This window comes from Podarcis erhardii, assembly GCF_964252035.2.
Source record: "Podarcis erhardii genome assembly, chromosome: 8".
Taxonomy (NCBI): Eukaryota; Metazoa; Chordata; class Lepidosauria; order Squamata; family Lacertidae; genus Podarcis; species Podarcis erhardii.
Genome location: NC_138499.1, coordinates 6,483,851 through 6,508,521, shown reverse-complemented (window position 1 = coordinate 6,508,521; position 24,671 = coordinate 6,483,851). Strand labels below are relative to the sequence as shown.

The window sequence follows — 24,671 nt, the reverse complement described above, 5'->3', positions numbered from 1 at the left end:
TGCATTTTCTGATAATGTGCTCCCTATAATAGTTGTGACACTGTAGTGTTGTTAAATACGTGTTTATTGGTTGGAAGACTTAATGAAAAATACCATTTAGGTATTTCATGATAAACAATTCCTTGGAAGTTCCTTTGTGTGGCCTGAAAGGTGGATTTGAAATGCTTTACTTAATAAATAAAGACAGGAGATTCACGAGAGCTGATTATTTCCTATAGTTCTTACCTAGTAAAGTAAGGACTAGAGTGCAAATCCACTCCACACACCCCTAGCAGGAAGAAAAGGGAAAATTCCACTACTCCCTAAAGTAAATAGTTTGCCAGGACACATTCTCTTGATCACAGGGGTTAATAAGTAATGAATCGAGTGTCTGGTGCTTTGGTGGCTATTGTCTGGCAAAACCCAGAGGACTTGTGTCAAGGTGTGCTTTTGAGGCACCGTAAGAAAGGATACACAAATGTCTTGTGCTAATTTGGAAACAGCTGTGTGTCAGGCTTGGGAATAGGGCACCAAGGCAAGCTCCCAAGGCCTGCTCTTCCGTATTTTCAAGATCCACAGTACAGATCAACATTTGTGATAGCTGCTTTTTTCATATCTAATAAACAGCCAGAGACATAAGTACTCTGGGCAGCGGGGAAGACATCGAGTGGTCTATAACAGGTTATGTATCTGGAACATAGAAAGTTTCCTTATAGTTGGTGAGACCATTGTCTCACCTTGCTCGATAATGTTTGCATTGACCTGTAGTGTTAACCTTGAAAATGAAGGAGAGAAAAGTGAGATGGCCATCTCTGCAGCTAGAAAGCAAGGAACGGCCAGAGAGATTTTGAACTGTGCCTTGTGAGTGTTTGCCGTAGGTTTCCAAGTTTCCTAAAACTGGTCCAGGAACACAAGGGTTTAAAGAGGTGAAGAGCTAACTATGGCATGTTTATTATTAGCAAAACACACTTGCCATCTGGGAGATTCTCGAGAAAGGAAATGTGGAATATTAAGTTAATGAGGAAGATTACTAGCTTATAAGCCTTTATGGAGAGGAAGGAGGAAATAGCTTTTTTAACATACCATTTCCAACAATCATTACATAACTTCTTATCTTATACAATATTTTAGACTTCTGTCAGCAACTTCTGAAGATTTTCCGTTCTTTAGCACTTGTTCTGCATTTCTTAATTTCTCTATTACTTTTAATTATCATTAATTATCATGTTCAGGGAAGTTTTTAATCTGTGATATTTTAGTGTATTTCTGGTTTTTATGGAAGCTGCCCAGAGTGGCTGGGGAAACCCAGCCAGATGGGCGGGGTACAAATAATAAATTATTATTATTATTATTATTATTATTATTATTAACGAATAGTTCTCTTCGTAGTCTTTCTTGCAATATTTCAAATAGTCCTCCTTACAGAACTTCTTGAAGTCCTACTAGCGTAATCTGTTTATTACAACTGCTTTTCAAATAGTTCAAATATTTACTCCACTCTTCTAAGAATCTCTGATCCCGCAGATTTCGAATCCTTCCTGTTAATTTATCTAATGAACTAATTCTGTATCTTAGCCTTGTCTAATATGCTTTGGCTTCAATTTTTTGAAAATAATAAAAGCACTCGAACCCTTTGCAGCTGAATTTGCTAGCCAACTCCAATGAAATGCATTGGGTGGCTATACAAGAGGATTAGACAAATTCATGGAGGGCAAAGTGTTTTGATGGTTCCTGGTTGTGATGGCTGTGTAACTTTCCTCCACTGTTGGAGGCAAAAATAGTTGTTGGGGTTTGCAAGTGCTGTTGCTCCCAGGACGTCTTTGCAGGCTTCTGTGGGCCACTGTGAGAACAGGATGCCGGACTGGATGGGCCTTTGCCTGGTCCAGTTGAGTGTCTTCTTATGCTCTTATGCCATGTGCTTGGTAGAATGATGTGGAAGTCTTGCCCACCATCTTTCATCATATGCAGTCACAAAATGTTGAAAATGTGACCCTTAAAAACCCATGAAGCTGCCTTATATCAAGTCAGAACCACTGTCCTTGTTAGGATATAGTTCCGTTCCACTTCAAAAGGGTACAGGCATGACGTTTGTGGGTCACGTGCCTGTTTACTTCCAGCACTCGCTAGGAACTTCCATTTGTATATAGCTTTTGTGTTACTGCTGTTTTGCTGGACACGAAGGGAAGCAGACATGTTTTCCTTTGTTCCTGAACTATACTGAATAAAGTGCTGTACATTATGCTGTAAGGTAAAGGGACCCCTGACCATTAGGTCTAGTCATGAGCGACTCTGGGGTTGCAGCGCTCATCTCGCTTTACTGGCCGAGGGAGCCGGCATACAGCTTCCGGATCATGTGGCCAGCATAACTAAGCCGCTTCTGGTCAACCAGAGCAGCGCACGGAAACGCCGTTTACCTTCCCGCCGGATTGGTACCTATTTATCTACTTGCACTTTGACGTGCTTTCAAACTGCTAGGTTGGCAGGAGCAGGGACCGAGCAACGGGAGTTCACCCCGTCATGGGGATTCAAACCGCCGACCTTCTGATCGGCAAGTCCTAGGCTCTGTGGTTTAACCCACAGCGCCACCTGCGCCCCTACATTATGCTCTACATTATGCTTAAACATCCCTCTGTCTGCGTCTTCTGCTGTGAGAAGATGTACACACTCTGCTGACAGAGCGTGCACGGGTCTCTAAACGTATCTGAGGCTCGTGTCGCTGTTTGATGCTGTTCCAAGGGAGACCAGCTGCCGGCGGGTGGCTGGAGCCAGCTGGGGGCCTGCCTGATACCCCCGTCTTCCTGGCAGCATCCCAATAGTCCTTCTAGCTCAGGATTGCCCTTGAAGCAGATCTCCAGTGTTTTAGCCAGCCCCCAGCCCTAAGATGCCCAGAATCTGGGATCTTCATGTGCTTGACCTCTGAGCTTTGACCCCGCCATAAAACCTAAACATCTCCATTTTGTTTTATTTCTGGCCCCAAAGCATCATGAGGCCCCAAACATCTTGCGGCAACTCCTCGACAGGGGAACTTTTTAAGCACATGGGTTCCTGTGATCTTGACCCTTGTGACTGAAGGATGGCGGTGTTATTCTGTGCTTTGTACCCTCTCCAATAAGCAAACTGGCACAGAGTTTCTTACATGCCGTCAGAGCAAAAGTGACAATGATTAACCCATCAGTTAAGCATGACTGTGGCTAAACTGGGGTGTATATGTATGGTTTGTTTTATCTGATTGGAAGCCCAAGTGTGGCTTTCAGCTGGGTTAATCTACAATGAGAACAGGCCATCCAGCAATTTGCGCTCAAGCTAGCTAGACTGGGGAAAATATGCATTAAGAAGCACAAGTTGGGCTGGTTTGAAGGCACATGGAGACTCCAACATTACTGAAGCTCAGCAGGTTTGGGGTGGGCCAATGGCTGTAGAGGAAGCCACCAGAAGGTTATGTACACAACCTTGATTTTGACAAGGCATCCAGTCCTACCTCCAACTCATGACAATACGGAGCTAAATGGGCCAATGGTCTGAGCTGGTGCAAGGCACCCTCTGTGTAAAAGCATGTTGGGAAGGACAAAGTTTTGAAAGACCCCTGGGCTTACTTACAAGCTATTCTTTTTGTCTCTCAGAAAAAGCAGCCGAGTTCATCGCCAGACTGCGAATGCTTCCCACATACATCTGCCAGTACATTCCTGACATTGGGACAAGCTTTGGTGGTAAGGGGGTGGAGGAGGAAAGCAAGAGCAAGAAGGAGATAGTGGAAAGGAAAAGAAGTATTTGTTCCCAGAAGGTGAGACAGGGGAGGTGTAATCTCAGAACGACAATGTCCAGTGTTCCGCAGGAAGAGGAGACAGGGGCTAAACCAAGGCTGGATCTAGACACATCAAAAAAAGCTTTTCAGGAAAAAAAGTGTTGTAAATCTCAAAGTGGGAAATCACGTTGGCAAAAGACGGGACTCCACAGGGTCATCTAGTGTCACAGTGTTATAACGTACACAGTGGAACATCAGGTTATGTTACCCCTGGGTAACGTAAACTTCGGGTTGTGAAAGCGGCAAACCCAGAAGTGTTTCACTGCTCGTGCATGCGCGGAAGCATTTTACCGCCGCTCGCACATGCGCAGAAACAGCCTCTGGTTGCGAAAACTTCGGGATATGTCCAGACCTCTGGAACGGATCCTGTCTGCAACTTGAAGTACCACTGTATATAAAACACTTTTTCTTTAATAATGTAGCTGAGTCCCAATTTAAGTCCTTCAGACGTCCTTAATTTATTGAGCAAGGATAATGGTTTGTGCTTGCTAACACACACTAACTCTCCCTACCCTACCCTACCATTTCGCAACTACGTCAATGGCTTTGTTGGTTGAGAATGTGCATTTTGAAAGCATCCTAAGACAAAATCCACACCTCAATAAACAAGCACGGGTCTCTCTTCAGTGTCCCTTATCATTGTAAGCTGGTATTGCGCAGTACCGGCCACCTCCCTTTCTATTGTTGTTCTTCAGATTACTGTAATACTTAATGTGTTTATTTCTCTGAGACTCTGCATTGCAAAGGACAATGCCAGGAATGCAGAACTGTCAGCTTTTGTGCTCGGTCGATATTAGAACACACTTCTGTCTTTGCATATATTCAATCCTTAAAAAAAAGTATTGGCATAAGGTCCGAAAGATACAATAGGAGGAAATTTGCATCCATCTCAAGGAGTCAGTGTTGGCAGGTGAGAATGACTCCACAGCTATTATTCCTGGCCTGTTCTCAACTTTCTGAGATGGCAATGTTGCAGGAGTGATAACTGCTTGTTGCTCGCCCAGGCTGGCTGATTTCTTCCAATAGATCACAAGCAGTGATGTTGGGAAGAACCCAACTGAGGAGGCAGAGAGGCAGTTGGCTGAGGCCAGGAACGCTAATAAGGACTCAGCCTTTAATAGGGTCGGAATACGTCTGGAATTTCCCAGACATACCCAGAATATTGTAGTCGGAAGCAGTGTCCGAGCAGAAATTGGGAAAATGGCAGAATCCAGATGTATGGCAAGCCATGTCTTTTTGGGGCGATTTGGCCCCCCCAAAAAAACCTCAACGACTTTTGCCAAAACAAAAAACAACAACATTGTCACTTATTGAAATACAGCAACCCTACTTTAGAGGGACAACCTGAAGAATCGACAGGTAAGAAGATGGGGCAGGATTGCAACAGAGTGGGTGTGGCAAGAGCTATGCCTACATGACAAGTTATACAGTGGCCAGAGTCCAGCAGAGGATTAAGCCTACAGGAAGTTAAAGGATATGAAAGAAAGATTTATATCTAGATGTTAGGATAGAGATGATAAAGAAAACAGGAAAACAGGAAGACACAATGAGAGATAAAGGAGGTGCTGTGGGATTGGTGGAAGTCCCCACCTGGGAAGAATGGCAGATGAAGTTGATGGACTACATGGAATCGGCGGAAATGACTGGCAGAATCTGAGACCAGAGAGAAGAGTCGGTGGAAGAAGACTGGAAAAAGTTTAAAGATTATTTACGGAATTACTGTAAAATTAATGAATGTTAGGAAAATGTTGGAATGAAGTTATATGGCTTTAGTAGAAGTGTTATAAGGAATTAAGGATAAATAGATTAATAGAGTATTAAAGGAAAAATAAGGTTAGAATGTGTTAAGATAATTATAAGATTAAAAATAGAGGAAGATGGAAAGGAACTGCTGAAAAAATTAATAGAAGTGGAATACAAAAAGGGAGGTGTGAGGAGGTCGCGGAAACAAGTAAATGAAAGATAAGTTATTGAAAGTATTTGATGTGTTTTAAATTGTGTTTGTTTGGTTTTGTTAGTTTAATGTTAGTGTTTTGTTAGTGTAATGTAGTGTTTTTTTGTATTGTATGGTTTTTCTTTTCTGTAGTGTCTAAATTGTTGGAAAAGGTAATAAATATTATTTTTTTAAAAAAAGGGATTGGTGGAAGTCAATGTCTTGTTGTCGTTGTTTTAGTGTTTATAATATTAACATGTAAGATGTGGATTTTTTGTTGTTGTTGCTTTCTTTAGTTTTTGAATGCTGATTTTTGTGTGTTGTGTGTGTGTGTGTGTGTGTGTGTGTGTGTATATATATATATCGTGTTGTTGTTGTGTGAAAAATACTAATAAAATTTATTTTATTTTTTTAAAAAAGCCTACAGGATCTCCATGGATTTCAGCCGTAGGCCTGTGCACCCAAATGCACGCTGCTTTATAGCTAGTAAAGAACCTGCTAATGTGATGTTGGAAACTAGAGGTGGAAGGGTTCAAAACAATTCTGATGTAGAGAGGTGGGTGAGTTCAAGGCATTTTTTTTAAAAGTTGAAGCTTCATCACAGTGCATAGCTTCTTTAACATTTCAAGACAAATAAAAGAGAATACTTATCCAACCAACACATGTGGAACTCACTCCCCCATGAGGCAGGCATAGATGGCTCTAAAAGAGGATTTGGTATATGTGCCATATATGTAAAGCAAATTGCTTCCCTCAAGGAATCCTGGGAATTTACCCATGACAATTCTCAGCACCCTCAACAAACTACAAATCCCAGGATTCTTGGTGTGTGTGTGTGTGTGTGTGTGTGCTTGAAATGGGCTTTATCTGTATATAGCCATTGCTGGACTCCAGCTCCCATCAGTCCCAGCCAACATGGCCATTGGAAAGGGATGATGGGACTTGGAGTCCAGCAGCTACATTGGCAATACAGTGGTACCTCGGGTTACATACACTTCAGGTTACATACGCTTCAGGTTACAGGCTCCGCTAACCCAGAAATAGTTCTTCAGGTTAAGAACTTTGCTTCAGGATAAGAACAAAAATCGTGCTCCAGCGGTGTGGCGGCAGCAGGAGGCCCCATTAGCTAAAGTGGTGCTTCAGGTTAAGAACAGTTTCAGGTTAAGAACGGACCTCCAGAACGAATTAAGTACTTAACCCGAGGTACCACTGTGGTACCTCTGGTTGCGAATGGGATCCATTCCAGAGGCCCGTTTGCAACATGAAAAGAGCGCAACCTGAAGTGCTGTATCTGCGCAGGTGCGCAGCGCGATTTGGTACTCATGCACATGCGCAAAGCGCAATTTAGCGCTTCTGCGCATGTGCGAGCAGCGAAACCCGGAAGTAACCCTTTCCAGTACAGTGGTACCTCACATTAAGTACTTAATTCGTTCTGGAGGTCCGTTCTTAACCTGAAACTGTTCTTAACCTGAAGCACCGCTTTAGCTAATGGGGCCTCCTGCCGCTGCCGCACTGCTGGAGCACGATTTCTGTTCTTTTCCTGAAGCAAAGTTCATAACCTGAAGAACTATTTCTAGGCTAGCGGAGTCTGTAACCTGAAGCGTATGTTACCTGAAGCATATGTAACCTGAGGTACCACTGTACTTCCGGGTCACTGCAGGACGTAACCAGAAAGAACGTAACATGAAGCAAACGTAACATGAGGTATGACTGTATGGGATATCGGTCTTCAACTGGAGGCCATGACAGGGTTGCATCTCAGCTTAAGAGCTGAAACTTTTGTGGTGGTATTTCTTAGTGAGAAAGTAGGAGCAAAGGGGGCATTTACAAGGTGGACATTTACCCGATAAAATAAAATAAAAATAACAGTGGATCCTATTTTGCAGGTGGATTTGAAATACGCTGTCGCTGACTGCTCTAAAAGGAAGAGAAGATGAGTTTCAAGTTGGGCCTGTGGTAATTAGATTACAAATTGCCTGGCCTCTTCTGGAGGGATTGAGTTACACAAAGTCAGAAAAACAGGGCAATGGGGAGAAGAAAAAGAGCTAGCAAAGTGCAGCAGAAGCATTTCACAAATACTGCTGTCTAGATTAAAGGGACACGGGTGGCACTGTGGGTTAAACCACAGTGCCTAGGACTTGCCGATCAGAAGGTTGGCAGTTTGAATCACCACCACGGGGTGAGCTCCCGTTGCTCGGTCCCTGCTCCTGCCAACCTAGCAGTTCGAAAGCATGTCAAAGCGCAAGTAGATAAATAGGTACCACTTTGGCGGGAAGGTAAACGGCGATTCCGTGTGCTGCTCTGGTTCGCCAGAAGTGGCTTAGTCATGCCGGCCACATGACCCGGAAGCTGTACCCCAGCTCCCTCGGCCAATAAAGCGAGATGAGCGCCGCAACCCCAGCTGGACCTAACGGTCAGGGGTCCCTTTACCTTTACCTTACGTCTAGATTTTCCTGGGCATTACCAGGATTTCAAAGGCAAGAATTGGTGCCCGGGGGGAATTTCAGCGCTTTGTCCTGGATCTTAGACAAGTCAATTTGGCATTTTTGTTTTGTTTTTTTTAAAAAAAAGCTCAACCATTTTGGGTGTTTCCTAAAAGAAGCTCATCAACTTTCGGGGTGTCCTGGTTTTTTTTTACTCTTTGAAATATGGCAGCCCTATTCAAAAAACAGTTGCAAAGAAGCGAATTTGTAAGCCGGGAAACCCAGCCAGATGGGCGGGGTACAAATAATAAATTATTATTATTATTATTATTATTATTATTATTATTATTATTATTAGGGCTCCCCACCAGATTCCCAGGGACCCTCCAGGCAGGCTGGTGTTTTGTTTTTTAAAAATAATCCTGCAGGTGTATGGATGCAATAACAGTGCATTTCCATCTGGAAGAGCACTCTCGTGCCGCAGAACCACAAAACAGAGGCACCCCTTCTGAACATCTGTGGTTTAAGAAGTTATGGGATTTCAGCAGAAAGATATGGAACATGCCATGATGGGAAACAAGACAGCTTGTCTGCCCTGAGCTTGGGTGTAACCAGGATTTTTGTTTTGGGGGGGGCAGAACCTCAGATTTTTAAAATATTTTTATACCCCCCCCAGTTTAAATGCTTTATTGAAATTCATAGATAACATACACAATATACCAAGATGAAAACAACCGTGTATTGATAATCTTATATATGTTTACAAAAAATTAAATTAAAATTGAATTTATACAATCTCTTTTTGCTAACATAGAATAGACTTCCTTTCATTTCCCCATGCATATAAGCTTTCTCGTGATGGATGTACTTATCATTATTACCTTACTCTTTATGTATTTTCTAATACCTTCCTACAACAATTTGTACCTTTTTGCTTGTTTCTTAGCAGTTCGGTTAGACAAGGGTTATTCAAACACTGCCATAGATATTGTACCACTGTTGTTATTCTGTAGATATCTCTTGGACGCACCCCATTTTTGAATAAATGATTGCCTCAGATTTTTATTGATTTGGGGGACAGCTGCCCCTCTGCTCCCTTGGCTACGCCCATGCCCTGAAATGGCAGGAACGAATAGTATGGAAAGTGGAATCATGTACAACTGCCTCATCAAACTCAGTTTGGTCAGAACTGAGTATACACATCCATTTCAAAAGCTGAAATAGAAATATTAAACAATGAATGTAAAATAATGTCTAAAATGTATAAAATACTGTTGGAATGGCATTTGAAAGATGGGGAAGTGAAATCGGTAATGATACACTGGGCAAAAGACTTTGGGTGTAATATACAGCTTAAAGAATGGGAAAGGTTGTGGAATGAAAGGATAAAATTATAGCCTGTAATGCTTTGAAAGCGAATATGATGAAAATGATGTATAGATGGTATATTACACCAGTGAAATTGGCTAAAATGTATAAGACAAATAATAAATGTTGGAAATGTAAAGTAAAAAAAGGAACATTTTATCATATGTGGTGGGAATGTAAGAAAGTAAAGAACTTCTGGGAAATGATACATAATGAGATTAAAAAGATGTTGAAATATACATTCTTTAAAAAACCAGAAGCATTTTTAATTGGTATTATAGGCCAAGACATTAATAGACAAGATGTCAAACTGTTCTTATATGGAACAACAGTGGCAAGAATATTGTTAGCCCAGAAATGGAAGCAAGAAGAAATTCTGACGAAAGAAGAATGGCAGATGAAATTAATGGACTATGCAGAACTGGACAAAATGACAGGAAGGATTCGAAACCTGTGGGACCAGAGATTTACAGAAGATTGGAAGAAGTATATGAATTATTTGAAGAGCGACTGGAATCAACAAATTACGCTAGTAGGACTACAAGAAGTTTTGTAAGGAGAAATATACGAAGTCTTACAAAGTAGAAAAAGATAGAGATATTGGTTATGAGTTTTAAATGTGACAGGGAAAATAAGAAATGCATACTAAGAGATTAGATTGGAAAATTTTCAGATAGGACTGATGGAAGTAAAAAAAAAAAGATGTAAAAGGATGTTTAATCACTGTTGAAAATGGTATGTTAAAAAACTAATAAAATTATATATGTGTGTGTGTGTGTGCGCGTGCGTGCGTGCGTGAGTGTGTGTTTGTGTGTGTATAAAGTATACACATCCATAGTTAGCATGAAAACATTACTTCTGGAAAACGAGGCACCGTAGCTGACAGAGGGCCACGAAAATTTGTGTTCTGCACTTTTTAGAACCATTTACCCATGCACGATCTGAAATCAAAGGGGTGCATTGGTTGCCAGAAGCAAAATATATTGGCATTATTTACATCTCTCCTAACCCCCTATAAGGTGGAATTTAAAGTGGTAAAGCTGTATTTTTATTTTGTGCAGGAAGCACCTCCCCATTGTCATATACTGGCCAGCACGTTCCTGCACTTACCCTTGAATGCAATAAAAATTCCTTCTTATGATTGCTGTTGGCCAAAGGGTCAGATAACTTGCAATCCATCACCCGTTAAGTTGGGAACTCCCTTGTCTTTTGAATAGAAAGTGAAGCGAAAAGGAAACTCGCCATTTCCTATATCATCCTTCTGGGGATCCTGCACGTGTCGGCAAAAGCCACTTAAGACAACATTTTCGTTGGAAGGCGGAAGGAAATGAAGCTGTGAACAAGCAAACAACACTCCCTCTCAGGAGCTGAGCGAGGTAGATATCTCCAAATCTTTATGGAACAGAGGCTGCTGTTTTTTCAAAGCCACTTTCGCTCATCAAATTCCCTTCAAATGTTTTGGACTACAACTCCCATCAGCCTCCTCAAGCACTAGGTTGGCAGGAGATGCTTTAAAACATGGGTAAGCACACTAAGGGACGCGGGTGGCCCTGTGGGTTAAACCACAGAGCCTAGGACTTCTCGATCAGAATCGGCGGTTCGAATCCCCGCAACGGGGTGAGCTCCCGTGGCTCAGTCCCTGCTCCTGCCCACCTAGCAGTTTGATAGCACGTCAAAGTGCAAGTAGATAAATAGGTACCGCTCTGGTGGGAAGGTAAATGGCGTTTCCGTGCGCTGCTTTGGTTCGCCAGAAGCGGCTTAGTCATGCTGGCCACATGACCCAGAAGCTGTACGCCGGCTCCCTCGGCCAATAAAGCAAGATGAGCGCCGCAACCCCAGAGTGGGTCACGACTGGACCTAAAGGTCAGGGGTCCCTTTACCTTTAAGCACACTAAGGCCCAGGGGCCGGATCTGGCCCAGTCGCCTCCTAAATCTGGCTCGCAGACAGTCCAGGAATCAGCGTGTTTTTACATGAGTAGAATGTGTGCTTTTATTTAAAACGCATCTCTGGGTTATTTGTGGGGCATAGGAATTCATTCATATTCCTCCCCCCAAAATATAGTCCAGCCCCCCACAAGGTCTTAGGGACAGTGGACCGGCCCCCTGCTGAAAAAGTTTGCTGACTGATGCTTTAAAAGAATGTAAAAGAATGTAAATCCTGCTTCTAACCTGCTAAAATATATTCCTCCCTGCTCCAGAGTTCTTTGGGGAACTCCAGAATGTATCTTGCGTGGGGGGGGGGGGCAGGATCTGAGCTTATACCAGAACTTCAGGTTTCTGCAGTTAGGTGGATTTATCGTGCATTGTCACCCTTACACAACAAATTCACTTTTTTTAAAAAAGAGGGGAAAGCCTGGACTTTTTGCAGTTTGGAAAGTGACAGTGGAATGTTTTGAAAAATGCAGGACAAATGGATGGTTGGGGGAAAGACATGTAAACACTTTTTTAAAAATTCAGGGTTGAAACAGTGTTGTCATATAGGTATCCTGTCCACAGATCAGAATGAATGATAAGGACCAGGCATAGTCTAACTACAGCATAAGCTCTGTGCAAGCAAATCAGGATGAATGCTCAATAAACAGGTCACCCGGAGAAGCCAGTCGTCGTAGCCCACCTTGGTAAAACTAATACTCTTGCCACAAATCCCACGCTTGTGGGAATTTTACTATCCTCCATGATCTGACTGCAGAGTATACACGACTAAAGAACAGTGATGTCAAGCACTGGAAGGCAAAAATTGTGGATGGGGGAATCTGCCATTATTATTTTTTTGTTTCTCTCGGTTTCTCATTTTTTTCATTCTTAAATTCAGTACGCCTCATTGCAATTTGAAGAAGTCCACATGGCAATTTATATGCATTTATCCTATGGTTTTCCCAGTAGTGATGCATGGAAGTGAGAGCTGGACCATAAAGAAGGCTGATGGCCAAAGAATTGATGCTTTTGAATTCTGGTGCTGGAGGAGACTCTTGAGAGTCCCATGGACTGCAAGAAGATCAAACCTCTCCATTCTGAAGGAAATCAGCCCTGAGTGCTCACTGGAAGGACAGATCCTGAAGCTGAGGCTCCAAGACTTTGGCCACCTCATGAGAAGAGAAGCCTCCCTGGAAAAGACCCTGATGTTGGGAAAGATGGAGGGCACAAGGAGAAGGGACGGCAGAGGATGAGATGGTGGGACAGTGTTCTTGAAGCTACGAACATGAGTTTGACCAAACTGCGGGAGGGAGTGGAGGACAGGAGTGCCTGGCGTGTTCTGGTCCATGGGGTCACGAAGAGTCAGTCACGACTAAACAACATCCACAAAGAAACACACATAGCATACAACTTTGCTTAGTATAAGCACCCCTCACCCCAGGGGCGTACGAAGGGGGGGCAGAGTTGGTGGGCCACCCTGGGCACTACTCAGGGGGTGACTAGATGGCCTGCTGCCCCCCCCCAGCTCTAGAGTGGCCAATGGCGCGTGCTCAGTTAGTATGGGCGCCACTCGCAGAATGACTGTATGGGATGGCGTGCATGCGCAGTCTGTACGGATGTTTCTCGTGCACCACCGGGCGGTTTGCCCCACCCCTCGACGTCCCTCCCCAGGTGCTGGAGTGGGTTCCTCCGCCACTGCCTCCCCCTTATAGAATGCATTTTTGTACATTATTCCCCCCGACATGCGAATCTTTGCATGCATTCTTTGGTCAGAGAAAATCGGAGATGGTGCGAATTTCAAGTGAAGCTGGGACACTTACGTTCAAAGACAAGCTGAGTGCATTTCTCTGCCAACCCTGGCAAAAGCCATGCTTCGTACAAGCCGGTTTTCTCATTTTGCTAAAAAGCAATCAATTTTGGAAGCCTCGTTACACGGCTTCTTTGCAGAACCATCTCGAGAGGCTCCCAGGAGATGAGTGACAGGCCCATGGCTCCAGCAGTGAGGCACAGTGGCATGAAAGGCCATAAACTATTCAGCAGCCCTGCAGTTCCCCTGCTCTCAATGGGCCCCGAGCCCTCTCTGGAAGCGTCTTGCTTTTTCCATCCCATCGGAGCAGTCCTCATGGGAAGGGACTAGCTGCTGAAGGGGAGTTAGAGAAGCTATTTTAAGGCCCAGAAAAGGGAGAGGGAGAAGGGGGAAAGGCTTTGCAAAAGCTATTATTCATCTGTCAGAAGGCCTCATGTTCGTGACCACAGTGAAATATCATGCAATAATTACATTCAAGGTTAGTGGTTTGGCAGCGGGTGATGCCGTTCTGGCTTTGTACAGAGGACAGTGAAGGTGTCTTCTATTGGATCGACTTCTGCACGCTGTAGAGTGGCCGAGGGCACGCGGACAGTTACTATGGACGCCACTCGTGTGGCGTCCGTATGGGCTGCCGCTCTTGTTCACCATCTGTACAGGTGTATGTATGGACTGCCACATGCACCATCCATGCGAGTCTCTCTACGGGCTGCCGCGCATACGCAGTCAGTATGGGATGCCACACATGCCCAGTCCGTACGGACATCTGCGTGTGCCGCTGGATGGTTCACGCTACCCCTTGGTGTCCCACCCAAGTGCTGGAGAGGGTTCCTCCACCACTGTCTGCACATTCATTTAGGCTTTAGAGTTACAGTGGTACCTCAGGTTAAGTACTTAATTCGTTCCGGAGGTCTGGTTCTTAACCTAAAACTGTTCTTAACCTAAAGCACCACTTTAGCTAATGGGGCCTCCTGCTGCCGCACCACCTGAACCTGATTTCTGTTCTCATCCTGAAGCAAAGTGCTTAACCTGAAGCACTATTTCTGGGTTAACAGAGTCTTGCATGCAACCTTAATCTTATTCTTGCAACAGGATATAGCAGCATTTTGCCAACAAAGGTCTGTATAGTTAAAGCTATGGTTTTCCCAGTAGTGATGTATGGAGGGGAGAGCTGGACCATAAAGAAGGCTGATAGCCGAAGAATTGATGCTTTTGAATTATGGTGCTGAAGGAGACTCTTGAGAGTCCCATGGACTGCAAGAAGATTCAACCTCTCCATTCTGAAGGAAATCAGCCCTGAGTGCTCACTGGGAGGACAGATCCTGAAGCTGAGGCTCCAAGACTTTGGCCACCTCTTGAGAAGCGAAGACTCCCTGGGAAAGACCCTGATGTTGGGAAAGATGGAGGGCCCAAGGAGAAGGGGCGACAGAGGACGAGATGGTTGGACAATGTTCTGGAAGCTACCATCATGAGTTTGAACAAACTGGGAGGCAGTGGAAGAAAGTGCCTGGTGTGCTCTGGTCCATGGGGCCACGAAGAGTCAGACACGACTAAACAACAACAACAGCAGCATAGTAATTGGGACCCAATGTGGAAGGAGAATGTTATGCAAATTCCAGAACAGCTATGCTGGCAGCAGGTCCATTTCTGGCTGTAATTCGAAGTCCTGATTTTAACCTGCAAAGTACCAACCGAGGATGGAGAAGAACCTATGGCTTTCCAGATGTTGTTGCACTCCAGCTGTTCCCACGAGGAATAGAGCATGAGACAGTCACCTCCCCCAAACTGCTGTCCATGGCTAAGGAGTTGCCACATCTCCACACAGCCCTCCTTGCATGGAGCCTGATCCCTTCACAGCTGTATGACTGGGAGAAATTCAACAGAAATAACTTTTCCCAGCATGCTATATCTTTGCCTGTTTTGCAGTGGTTTAAAGAACAGGAGTAAGGGACGCGGGTGGCGCTGTGGGTTAAACCACAGAGCCTAGGGCTTGCTGATCAGAAGGTCGGTGGTTCGAATCCCCGCAACAGGGTAAGCTCAGTCCCAGCTCCTGCCAACCTAGCAGTTTGAAAGCACATCAAAATGCAAGTAGATAAATAGGTACCGCTCCAGCGGGAAGGTAAACGGCGTTTCCGTGTGCTGCTCTGGTTCGCCAGAAACGGCTTAGTCATGCTGGCCACATGACCTGGAAGCTGTACGCCGGCTCCCTTGGCCAATAAAGCGAGATGAGCGCTGCAACCCCAGAGTGGGCCACGACTGGACCTAATGGTCAGGGGTCCCTTTACCTTTGCCTAAAGAACAGGAGCTTTGTGCAGCACAGGTGGGCCCTAGGATACTCAGATCTGCAGATCTCTCTCTTCTCTCTTTGCTTATTTCCTTGTCCTGCAATTAATTCCAGCAATCCACAAGGCAGGGCTATGCACCTTCCCATTCTTATGTAACTGCTCCGCTACACTGGTTACCATGGCAACAGTGAAAGCCCCATCAATGCATGTGTAAATCGACACACACTTAGCAACAAGAGGCTTCCATAAATGGAAAGCTAAACCCCCGTTTTATTCATGCTTTCTTATCAAGTATATTTGGAAAGCAGGCATTAAAATTAGCCAGGGAGGGAGGTTGCTCGAGACAAAAGCCGAGCCAGAACAATTTACTCTTTTTTGGGGGGGGGGGAGAGCAGTTTTTTCCAACAGTATTGAAAAACACATCCCTTTCGCAACTATTTTCCAGCACCCGCTTCCGAATTAATTTGCTTTCCCCTTCTCCTGCTTTCCCCACCTTTGTCTACTCTCAATGATAGTCTTGTCATCTCATTCATTTTTCGATCCCTGATTGACTTTCCATTGACTTTGTTTGCCCACAGGGACATCATCATGTAGCTCAGGGTGAGAAGCCTTTCGGTGGCGAGGGCCATGTTCCTTCTGGGAAGCCTTCCAGGGGTCACCAGGCACCATCAGGGCTGTCTTAAGCATATCCGGCGCCATGGTGCAAAGCTCCCTCCGGACCCCCTCCCCATTTCCCAAAGTTTAACAACAACAACAACAACAACAACAACAATAATAATAATAATAATAATAATAATAATAATTTATTTATACTCCGCCCTTCCCGGTTCAAAAACTGGGCTCAGGGCAGCTAACAACAAATTTAAAACACTTTAAAACACTTAATTATAAAAGCAGCATAAAATACAGTATAAAAACATGAATAACAATAAAATTCAAAATTCAAAAATCAACTAGATAATCCCCAGGGCTAGCTGGTTGAATTGGTCCTACTTGGGCCAGCGAGGAGGCCAGGGGAGAATTAGCTGTGGGGTCTCAGAGTGGGTGATCTTCATAAAAGCGGAGGGGGAGGGAAGAGAAGGGAAATAAAAGATCAGGCTGAATTCAAATTAAAGGCCAGGCAGAATAGCTCTGTCTTACAGGCCTGACGGAAGGAGGTTAAATCCTGAAGGGCCCTGGTCTCATGGCACAGAGCATTCCACTAGGTCAGAGCTATCACTGAAAAGGCCCTGGTCCTGGTGGAGGATAGTCTGACTTCCTTAGGGCCCGGGACCTCTAAACTATGGTTATTCATGGACCTTAAGGTTACATCCCATATTTTGGCATTCCTTTCATGTTACAGGGAAGGAAGATGTGCAGCTTTGAGTGTAGGGATGGGCGAGTTGTAAGCTTCTCCCATTTTCTGTTTTTCCACTATCAAATTTCATTACAATTCTGCATTTCTTTTAAATTCCTCATGGAAATTCATCAGTATTTTAGCAGCGATTTCCCCCCCTAATACACATGTTTGCAAAGCGTTTTGCCCCCAGCTGAATACATTTTTGTATGTTAATTTCACTAATATACACATCTATATGCATCCTTTACCCCACATCAACTTGCCGACAAAGGTCCGTATAGTGAAAGCCATGGTTTTCCCAGTAGTGATGTATGGAAGTGAGAGCTGGGCCATAAGGAAGGCTGATTGCCAAAGAATTGATGCTTTTGAATTATGGTGCTGGAGGAGACTCTTGAGAATCCCATGGACTGCAAGAAGATCAAACCTATCCATTCTGAAGGAAATCAGCCCTGAGTGTTGGCTATTTGCAGTATGGTAGCGCTGCAGAGAGCTTGCTGGGGAGACCATGCATTAAAAAGAAAGGGACTCAAAAATAACTTAAACAAGGTTTTAATTACAAGAAAACAAAAACTCCTTATACACTAAATACATTAACAACAAACCAGACCCAACCACCAACCCAACCCCCAGGGTAATGGGAGAGCTAGGTGCTGCTCCTTATATACTACATGCAAATGCTGACACACCTTAATCAATGCAACTCAGCAGCACCTGCTATGTTTCACAGCTGTAAAGCTGGGTCTCGTTATCTTGCTCTGGCCCTTGCTCTGGCCCCTTAAAGACATACACATTAGGTGGAACAATGATGAACCTTTACATTTAAAGAAACCATTCAGCATTTCCCCTGCGGTTCATCATTGTGGAACAAAAACATAAAGCATACTTTGTACATGTTTTTCATGTGTAACCTTTGGAAGTGCTTTTGTAAAAATGTCCGCAATTTGATTATCACCTGGGACATATTCAAATACAATCATTTCGTCAGCAATTAATTTCTTTACAAACTCCAAACGTAATCTTAAGACTCTGGTGCACTGCGTATTGGTTTCTGAACATAGGATAGCAAGTCCACTCTGGGAATCAAGGTAAACTTTTACTGGTAGTGTTACTTGCATCTGTAGGTCTGCGAATACTTGCAGATACCATTCTACATCACGAGTGGCCTGAACGCATGCACATAATTCACTCTCTGTTGTGGAGAGACAAATAATGGTTTGTGTCTGGGACTTCCATTCAAACGGACAACCATTATAACAAAACACCATACCAGACACACCCCTGCAATTATTTTGTTCCACTGCATGAGATGCATCGCAGAAAATTTCAAAACCTTTGTCAATACTTGATGTAAACTGCAACCTATAATGTTTGGTATGTTTAAGGTACATTACCACTCTCTTAAGAGCAGAGAAACATTGTGTAGTAGGTTTTTCCACAAATTTTGCCAGAAAGTGAAAAGCATAAGTTATATCTGGTCTTGAGATTCTTTGAATGAAATTTAGCTTGCCTATAGCAGAACGATACAAAGTTTTGTTAGGAAATGGCTTATCTTCACCTGTAAAGGTGAAACCACACACCATAGGCGTTTCCTTCCCATTTGCATTTTCTAAACGTAGCATTTCAACAAGGTCATCAATTTTTGCAGTTTGATGAACCAGAAAAGATCCATTTTTGCCTTTCTCAATTTGCATGGATAAGTAATTTTTAGCTATGCCTAATTCCACCACATCAAATTTCTTCTGTAACTGTGAAACTACCTCTTCATATTCCTGTTTAGTTTTTGTAGAAATTAACACATCATCTACATACACACATATTTTTGTCACAGAGTTTGCCCTTTCCTTTATAAATACACAATTGTCTGCCTTTCCTTGTGAAAAACCAATATCCAGCAATTCTTTTGCTAAAGTTTGGTGCCAATTCCTTCCACTTTGGTGCAGACCATAAAGGGATTTATTTAATTTGCATACCAAACCTTCTGCGGCGTCTATGCCTTCAGGAACACGCATAAAAATTTGTTCTTTTAAATCTGCAAACAAATATGCAGTTTTTATATCTAGGTGATAAACAGAATGTCCACGTTGTGATGCATCTTTTAACAAAAGCTTAACTGTTTCATATTTTACACTTGGCGAATAACACAAATCATAATCTTCGCCTGGGATTTGTTGAAAACCCTTAGCAACTAATCTTGCTTTGTACCTTACAACTTCATTTTTGTCATTCATTTTAACTCTATAAACCCATTTTGAATCAATAAGTCTCATATCTGGGGTTTGTGGTACAAGAGACCAAGTGTTATGCTCTTTTAAAGAAGCTATCTCAGAGTTCATAGCTTTATACCAATTTGCAGCTTGGTGCTTAGGTAAATTCTGAATGTCACTGTAGCTTTTTGGCTCAAAAACCACCTTATTGGCATACACAGTATTAAAATGTTCATCTGCAAATCGTTGTGGCTTCTGCCTCTTTCTATCTGAACGTCTTAGTCCAGAAGGAGAGTCAGACTCCTCAGACTTAATGGGACTAAGTAAATTACTAGTTTCAGGTTGTAAATCATCATTGTCAGACTGAAGAGGTGCCTGTAGGCTAAGCTCACGGTCAGAAAACTCAAGAGAATCTAACCTCCCCTTGGGTGCCTGTGACTTTAAATCATCAAACAAATTATCAGATTCAACAGGCTTTTTGTCTTTTTCCATTAATTCAGAAGCACCATTTCCTGCTGCTGCTGCTGCTTCTTCTTCTTCTTCCTCAGTATTATCTATACCATCAGTATCTTGGAAAACAGCAACTCCATTCCAATTTACAGTTTGTATCATGCTTCTGGTAATATGAAATTTGCCAGTTGCTGGTATGTAAATTCTGTACGCCCCCTGCTGGTAGCCCATTAATTTACCCTGGACACTACGCTCACCCAATTTCTGCTTAGCGGGATAATGCATAATTACATCTGAACCCCAAATGCGTAGGTATTTCAGATTAGGGCGTTTTTTAAACAGCTTCTCATAGGGGGTGACATCTAAACCAGAATGATAACTGCGATTTCTAACATAACAAAATGCATTAAGCGCTTCAGCCCAAAAGTCTTTGGGCAGATTAGCATCGTGCAGATACGTTTTAACCCCTGCCTGCAGGTCACGCTGCACAACTTCAACAAGCCCATTTTGCCAGGGACTTCGGGGGCAAGATAACTCATGAGTAGTCCCCTGCGCTTCCAGGAATTTCTCAAAATCCTCAGAAACAAATTCCCCGCCCCGGTCAGAAAACAGGTTCTTAATTGGTTTGTTAAAGTGCGTTTTTACCCAGTTGCAAAAAACTTTGTACTTCTCAAATGCTTGGGACTTGTCAGCTATTGCATAAGTCCAACAATATCTACTATACTGGTCTATGAGGGTAAGCCAGTACTTAGAACCTCCTAATGATGGTGGGAGTGGCCCAACTAAATCACAATGTACACGCTCAAATGGCTCAGTTACTTTCCTATCTGAGCACCTACCCTTGCATGCAACCTTAATCTTATTCTTGCAACAGGATAAACATTGCATAAAGAATTTACATGGCTTTAAGTTGAGGCCATTAACAATATTCTTCGTCCTAATTACATCAGCAAAATTCAAGTGTCCCAGAATTCTGTGCGCCTCGTGGAGACACCCGGAATGAGGCCTTGCATTCCTCAACCCCTGGCTTGACTGTGCTGCTCTGCAATTTATAGGCAATTGGGAGTAGGTGCGAAAATACAGTCTATATAAACCATCAGAGTCCCGGGCATACAATAGACGTTTGTTCCCCTCAAAAAACTCACACATTGAATTTAAGAAACGCACACTTATGCCTTGACGAGCAAAACACCTTACTGATAATAAGTTGTCCACTGATGGGCAGTAAATGCAGTTCGCTATTGTAATGTTTAAAGAGTCAAGTTTAACAGTACCTCTGCCAAGTGACTGCAAGACTTGTGAATTGGCTAAATGTACATTACCAATTTCCTCTTCGAAAGAAATAAACAAGCTTCGATTGTTGCAAACGTGGTGAGAAGCTCCTGAGTCCACAATAAAAGAATTCCACTTGGCACCTTTAATTCTTTTATGATCTGCAGTCTGAGCGTGAAAAGCTCGCGGCTCGTTTCTGTCTTTACGGTGCGATGTTGGCTGCTGAGATGACAACCGTGACTGACGATCAGAAACAGGCTTGGGAGTACTTTGCTTTCTTTTGGCTCTGCAGTCCTTTGCAAAATGTCCTTGCTTATTGCAGGACCAACAACGCTTTGCAGCTTTAAATGCAGTCGCATCACCACAAGTTTGCATATGGCGTTCCTCATTACTTCTGGAAATAGGAGTGCTTATGGCACAAGCCTCCCTTCTATCCAACTCGCCCATTAATCTTGCCGTTACCCCTTCCACAGTTAATTGTGCTGGTGGGACGGCAGATATCTGGCTAGCTACACCATCAAAGTCCTCGTTAAGGGAACAAAGAATGATAAAAACATACTGAATATCAGGTATGTCCATGTCCCTTCGAATTAATTCGCCGCGTATTGCCTCCAGACGTCTCAAGTGTGCTGCCAAATCACCACCAGGCTGCAACTTCGTCTGGTACAGCTGCTTGAAAAACGTCAATGCAGACGCTGACTCTTTTCTAACATGCACTGCTGCAAGACTGTCCCACATTTCTTTGGCAGTTTTCTTATTCCTTATATAGACTACTTGCTGGTCACTGACTGCCAAATTAATTATCGCCCTGGCTTTTGCATCTCCTTTCGACCAAGCATTAGTTACAGGGTCAGGAGGGTCTTCAGTTACATAGGTCCATACTTCCCTAGAGGTCAAAAGCGCCTCCACCCGAAAAGACCATAAACTATAGTTCTCATCTGTTAGCTGTGGGAAGACCAGAGCCTTCTCAGCTTCAGGAACCCGGTCAACCATTCTGGAAATCTTCCAGACCCACAAAAACTACACTAACAGGAGAAGGAGTTTTCAAACCTTTCTCAGAGTCCAAAAATATGCAGTCATCCACTCAGCAGCTGGGCCCATAACCAAAGATGTTGGCTATTTGCAGTATGGTAGCGCTGCAGAGAGCTTGCTGGGGAGACCATGCATTAAAAAGAAAGGGACTCAAAAATAACTTAAACAAGGTTTTAATTACAAGAAAACAAAAACTCCTTATACACTAAATACATTAACAACAAACCAGACCCAACCACCAACCCAACCCCCAGGGTAATGGGAGAGCTAGGTGCTGCTCCTTATATACTACATGCAAATGCTGACACACCTTAATCAATGCAACTCAGCAGCACCTGCTATGTTTCACAGCTGTAAAGCTGGGTCTCGTTATCTTGCTCTGGCCCTTGCTCTGGCCCCTTAAAGACATACACATTAGGTGGAACAATGATGAACCTTTACATTTAAAGAAACCATTCAACACTGAGTGCTCACTGGAAGGACAGATCCTGAAGCTGAGGCTCCAATACTTTGGAGGGCACAAGGGGAAGGGGACGACAGAGGACGAGATGGTTGGACGGTGTTCTCGAAGCTACCAGCATGAGTTTGACCAAACTGCGGGAGGCAGTGGAAGACAGGAGTGCCTGGCGTGCTCTGGTCCATGGGGTTACTAAGAGTCGGATACGACTAAATGACTAAACAACAACAACATACATTTTTGTACACATTGCTTAACTGGAGAGCTGCATTGGAAAATTCAGAGAAGTGCGAATTTTGAAGGGCAGCTGCGTTTTGGTTCACATATTGTTTTAGGAATATGCAGATTAAGAAAATCCATCTTTAAATGCAAACTGAAACAAATTTCCTCCCTCTCGCTACTTGAGTGGGAGCCATGTGGCAGCTGTAGCATCTAGGCCTGGCTTTACCTCTGAAATAAGTGACAAGAAGGCTCTCGCGATGGCAATGTAGCTCACCTAGTGCAGAAGAGGAGCCGAGAAACTCAATAGGCTGACCCCAAATGCGGTATCTCAAGGAAGGTCCAAAATCAGAGTTGATTTTCTAGCGGTTGGAAGTTGGCCACCTTCTATTTGTGCACAGATACGCGCCGGGCTCTGTTGTTGGGCAACCTGGTTCTATGGCAACAGTTGCCAAGTGGTCCATGTCCAAGAAAAATTCCAGGAGATTCAGGATTCCAGGCCTTCAGAGCTCTGAGACTAGACTCCCCATCAGTACCAATGGGGTCAAGCCAAGAGTAATAATAATTGCTGGCTCACACTGATGTGGGAAAAGAGCCACCTATTTCATTGCCCAAGTGAAAAACAGACTAAAATAAACAGAGTGCGGTGGGTGAGAAAATAGTCTCAAAGTTGCACACAGCTCCACAAAGGAGGTACGTTGGAGTGTGTCCACATCAACTGCCAAATTAATTTGTGCCTTCGTGTCAGGAAGTTGTGGTAGCTCTGATTCTTCCCAAGAGAGGCTTCCATGGCCACAATGAAATGACTTCTCCTTTGGTCTCCTCAGCAGTCTCCAACGAAGACCCACCCAAGGCATTTTTTGCTACCTGGGATTGGGACCAGAATGGGAAGATTCCACTCTCACACACAGAAGAGAGACATGAAAACAAACAACCAATGAAGTGTTTCAACACCGGGGTAAAACAAAGCCCCTAGCAGTTGCATTCTGTGCTAGCTGCAGCTTCCAAACCAGGTACAAGGCTAGCTTCCCACACAGTACATTACAGTAGTCCAGCCATGGTTAGCATCTCTGGCTACTTTGTGGAAGCCTCTTTCCAGGGAAACACACCTGGCACCATTGTCTGGTTTCCATCGTCTTTTTTGCCCACTCGGGCCTTGGATAACTAAGCTAGCCTCTATGGCCATGTTCACCATAGTCTTAGCCTGCATAACCTAGAGCAGTGATGGCCAAACTTGGCCCTCCAGCTGTTTTGGGACTACAATTCCCATCATCCCTGACCACTGATCCTGTTAGCTAGGGATGATGGGAGCTGTAGTCCCAAAACAGCTGGAGGGTCGCGTTTGGCCATCATTCACCTAGAGGTAGGCAGTCTAACTTCTCTTGGGAGAGCATTCTGCAATACAGGAGCAGCCACTGAAAAGGATCGCTCTTGTGTCATCTGTGCTTCTGATGTTAATGGGATGGAGAGAAGGTGCATACCCAAAGGACCTAGGAAGGTTCTCAACCTGTGGGTCCCCAGATGTTGTTGGACTACAACTCCCATCATTCCTAGCCAGCATGACCAGCAGTCAAGGATGATGGGAGTTGTACTCCAACAACAACTGGGGACCCACAGGTTGAGAACCACTGATCTAGAGAGACATGATAGAGAGGGTTCAAGAGCTGCATTTGCCCTGGGCCTGAGGTTTACTAACCCACTCTTCAATATAGACCCCATACCCCCTCACTGTTCCCCCCGAGGGTCCTCACTCCCCCCCCACACCGCCCTAAAAGCAAACAAGCAGAGATCCTTTCTCTCCTTGCAGTATCGGTGAAGAATGACGTGGGCGTGTGGCACTGAGAACAAATGAGGGGACGGCAGTGCAGCCGCTTGCTTGCCTCTTTGGCTCTCTCCAAGTGCACGCTGAGTGTGCTAAAAATGGCCTGTGAGAGAGGAAGGCGCAGTGATACCATTTAGAGTCTGGGTCAGCCCTGCTGTGTGAGGTTTTGGACGATGGAAAGTTCCAGCGGCCAAGTACAAAACGTCTATAACAGAAGCCAATCGCGTTCCTGCAGCTTAACCCTGGGATCGATGTTCGTTGTGAGAGTTAGCTGTGAGATGAAGTTTCCCGTGTGGGCAAGGTGTAGGCAATCGGCGCTCATGGTGTCACTTGCATTCCAGAAATGCATCTGATGTGTGCTTCCTCAC

At 44.0% G+C, this 24,671-nt stretch overlaps 1 protein-coding gene across 1 annotated transcript in view; it reads right to left on the bottom strand.

Annotated features, from left to right (window-relative positions):
* The window catches only part of SLC45A4 (solute carrier family 45 member 4), a 114,347-nt gene extending 91,453 nt beyond the window's left edge, over positions 1 to 22,894 (bottom strand). The window contains exon 1 of the mRNA XM_081874213.1: positions 22,759 to 22,894. The gene's annotated coding sequence lies outside the window, so the exon portion shown is untranslated. The remainder of the gene's footprint in view (positions 1 to 22,758) is intronic.
* Between the last annotated feature and the right edge of the window lie 1,777 nt (positions 22,895 to 24,671).